Here is a 4540-nt window from a genome sequence, read left to right as displayed (position 1 = left end):
AAATGGGCATGTGTGATACAGGAAGATGTAATTTTCTAAAGTTAATCTCCAGTTCTTCTGGAACACTGATCCCGTGGGAACCAGGGCTCCCCTGGAAGTGGGGCCGGGGGATTTGGGCAGAGTCAGAAAAGCTGACCTAGTAATCAGACCCAAGGCTACATTTCCATCCCTGCTCCCTGTCATTGCCACACACTTGGTCAGGCTGCTCAAAAATGTGGTCACTGTAAAAGTAAAGAGTCAGGATGGTCATTTGGTGTCATGTGGGCAACTAAAGTATAAATGGTGGATTTACTTTTACAGTTCTGTTATTTGTTTTACTCTTAAACCATTTTTTGCATTGGTTATTCTGGCGTCCTGGACCTTCAGCCACCCTTCAGACAAGGAGGGCAGCTCTGCTCCCACCACAAGCATGTAGGACCCCACTAAGGAGCCATCAGGGTGCCCAGCTGGCTGACAGGCGGTGGGACATGACATTTGGGGCCTGTTCACACTACTGCCCACCCACCTGGGGACCCTAAGTCTGCTCCCCTGGCCAGCCTGAAGACGACAGCTATTTGTCAGCCATGAACTCTGCCAGAGCTGTGCCATGCCTGCCATCCATGAGGCACCCCCTGAGTGCCCAGCAAGAGACCACCACACATAGGATTAAGGCCTCCACAAGCATCATCTGACCACAGTGTGAGAATGCACATTTCGCCAGCGGCCGCCCAGAGGACAGCCTTTGACCTCATCCTCATCCCACCCCTTCTTGCCTCCACAACTGCCTTCCCCAAATCACACCATTTCAACATCAAATCACATCACATCAACATTTACAAAATGAAATTTGCACTCCACAAAGGGACATTCAAACCTACTGGTGATCCAGGCCCACTCTGTTTTTCCAATCGCATTTTCCATGGTTCTTCACGCAGCCTGTGAATTAATGGCATACTATTCTCTCACAGCTGTGTTCCTTCTTTCTACAGCCCATGCTGTGCCCACCACTTGGAATGGATCTCTCCTCCACTTCCCTCTCTACTTGTACACCAAAGGCTTGCCCAGTTCAAATGTCTCCTGGTCCCTAAAGCCTTTCCTGGCTCCTTAGCTCATAATCCAATCCGTTACACCCCTCTGGCACTGTCTTAGTTTGAGTCCTCCAAAATGTAGATCCTGGAATAAAGACTCAAGTGCAGGTAGTTTTTTCAGAGGTGATCCAAGGAGTGGGGAAGTGAGATGGGGGAGGGAGAAAAGTCAGTGGAGTTTGTGTTGAGCAGCAGGTTGCCTCTCAGGGCACCGGGGGCTCAACCTTCCGGGCCCACTGAGAAGCCATGCAGAATGTGCCTCAGAACCATCTCAGTGGAACAGCAGAAGGGTGAGGCTCTGTTCCCAGTGACTGGGGCTGCCCTAGGGATGGGGGGAGCCCTCACACTTGACCTGGAACCCTGGCAAGCACAGGGTGTCATCCATTGCAACTGTGCTGAAATCCAGGGGACAAGGGGATGCACCATGCCTCGTGGCAGCAGTGATAGGCTTTCTTTGTGAAGGATGTTTCTTCCACTGGACTCCTGGAAATGGAAACCTGGTCTGATTCCTCCCTGTATCCTCCAGTACCCACCACATGCAGGCCCCCACTGGGCATCACCATGTTGATACATTGGATGAATAACATCAAATGTGCTTCCATCCACTCTGTCTAATGTGCTTTGCGCCCCTGAGCTGCCTCGCCACGCATTTGCCAGCTGCCTACATTTTGCCTTGTGTCTCCCTCTAATTGCCCCCCGGCTCTAGGGCAGGGACCACCACCAGCGTCTCTTATTCTGGCATGCTCCTACACTGCATTGCTGCTACAGGTCTTCCTTTTGCTTCTTTCGAAAAGGACTGGGTGAAGCATGTATATTTTTTTGAAAAAGACATGGAAAACACACTTGTCAGAAATACAGGCCAAAAATCAATCGGGGGAGGAAAGGGATAGACGCAAAAAACCCTTGAGCTGAATTATTACCTGCTGCCTCGTACTCCTACACCAGGTCCTAGCCTACTTATAGCCACGCTGAGGGACAAGTGGGTTGAGTGGTATACGTCTCCTGAAAAGAGGAGGGAGCAAACAAGCTCATCTAGTTACTGACTTTAGGTTGCCAGTGAACCAGAGGAAAAATTCAAGGCCTGGGGCCGAAAGAAAGGATAACTGTATACTTGACCACTGCTTTACAAAAGAGAGAAGTGTATTCTGACTAATTATTGTGACGATATTAATCAAACTAAAACACTGAGTTAGAACTGGCTAGAGACATTTCCGCAGAACCTAAGCTAATATAGTCCAGCCACCTTGTATTTCTGGTCGTTCAGCCTAGGAGCAGAAATATTAAATTCCCACAGAAGCTGGGCTGGAAAAACGAGAGACTGAAACAGGATGAAATAAGAGACTGAAAAGGGAGCAGTGGGGACTGTGGTAAACTAGAGAGCTCAGAGGGGCAGCCCTGACTCAGCCACAGCTGTCCCGTGGGGATGCAGGTACAGTGTAGTTAGATTACATTTTAAAAAATGTAACATTGGAACTCTGAATGTGCATGACATCTCCCAACTTTTAGACACTGGTGACTAATTGAAAATGTTACTGAGTGATTCAACCCATTGGCTTCTGGGCCACCAGTGTGTAGTGACTGACCTGAGAATGAAGAGGTACTTGAAGGAGGTGACAGGTCTCTTAAGCCTTCACTTCCAGAGTCAGAATCCTCAAATGACCTTTGGGCAACTGCCGGGCTATTACAGGAAAAGGGATTGATTTATTTGGGCCGACTCTGCAAACCTGGACTAGAGCTGCTTACTGGATTTTGGTTGTCCTTGGGCATCATGTAAAACCTGGTGGTGCCAGCATCTCTCACCGGCGTGCCTGCCTCTGGTGTCCCCCTCCTCTCCCCTTGCTCAGAATGAGAGCTCATGATGACAAAGACGTTTCCCTGTTCACCACCTGACACCTAGTATGTGCTCAATAAATATTTGCCAAATATAAGGATGAAATACCCTCTCTGCCCCAGTATCGCACTGGACAGAGGGATTTTTCTGAAGTCAGTGCTCTAAGGTGGGTTGAGTTAGTGGAGGAATGTTTGTCTGAATAAAGCAAAGGAGGTGTCTCAGGGTTGCCTGAGACGGAGCCCCAGGAGGAGGAAATTGAGCCCCAGAGCCTTCCAGATGCACCATCGAATCAACAGGTCTTTGCAAAAATTGCCATCCGTTACTGAGGTTCCATCTGTGCAGATTTCTGGACGTAATAATTCCATGGCATCCTGCTATGGAGGTGATATCTCTGCCTAATAGCCCCCAGTGTTATTACAGCCATTCCTACTATTTAGCCTAATTTCCCCAGCTCTTCCCACACTGTCTTCCCCCAGCACATACACCGAGAGTGGCTACAGAGCGCTGTCTCCTCTGGGCCTCTTGATTAATTCTTTGCAAGTATAAATTGATGATTATTATGCCTCCCTTTAGTCATCTCTCCTCTGGGCCGAACAAATTTAGTTCTCCTGATAGCAATGAATAATGGGACAAAGTGTTCATTTGCATTATGTGTCAGCTCTTTCAATCAAACTCTGTTTTTATAATACCTCATTGCAAGTCTCCTTAACATCGCTCTGTTCTGAACATTAAATTCAGAGCTCTAACAACAAGGAGTCTGTCACCCCACTCTCTCCCTCCCTCCAGGCACAGGTTTCCAGCACCTGGCGTGGGGAGGAGGCCGTACGCTCCCAGTCACCTTGCACCAGAGCCGAAGTGGGGAAGTAGATCAAGACTCACTCGAGAGCTGACAAAAATTGATAATAATAAGCCAATTTACATGGAAGAGACTCATTACCAAGCTAGTTACCAATACATTGGGTTGCTGGATTTCTGCCACTAAATTGGATCTCTTGTAGCGAGCAATTTTTCCCCAGCTTGTAGTGAATCTCTCCAGCTTAAAAATACTTCAGGGAAATTGTCCTTACAATAAAAAAAGAGGAACAAGTCTACAGCTGTGTGTGTACATGTGTATGAGGGGCACTGAAGACATCACACAGACATTTTCACCATTTTCTATCTTTGAGTTTCTCTCAGCTTTGAGACGTGGTTGTGAATGCTTTCCGAAAGGCCCCCCAAAATGACTGCTTTATTTTCAAATGCAACCATCTCAGGCAATACAATGATAACTCACATGGAGGTGAAATGCTCATAATTTGGGGTCTGTGATGTAACGTCCAGTCCTTGGAATCCAAAAAGATATGTGACTTGGGCAGGGTTGGGGGGGAGAATAATTGAATTTTGATCCAAATGGGAAAATTTTTTCACTGCAAACCTTTGTTTTTCATTATTTGGAAATTTCCATCAGAAGGTGTCTTAGTCCACTCAGGTTGCTATAACAAAGGACGATATTCTGGGTGGCTTAAAAAAACAGAAATTTATTCCTCACAGTTCTGGAGGCTGGAAGTTGGAGATCAGGGTGTCAGCATGGTCGGTTCTGGTAAGGACCTGCTTCCTGTTTCACAGATGGCTGTCTTCTCTCTGTGTCCTCACATGTCATGGAAGG

Source organism: Monodon monoceros, unplaced genomic scaffold, assembly GCF_005190385.1.
Source record: "Monodon monoceros isolate NGI ecotype Baffin Bay Population unplaced genomic scaffold, NGI_Narwhal_1 Super_Scaffold_10, whole genome shotgun sequence".
Taxonomy (NCBI): domain Eukaryota; kingdom Metazoa; phylum Chordata; class Mammalia; order Artiodactyla; family Monodontidae; genus Monodon; species Monodon monoceros.
Note: the sequence above shows the minus strand (reverse complement) of the source record.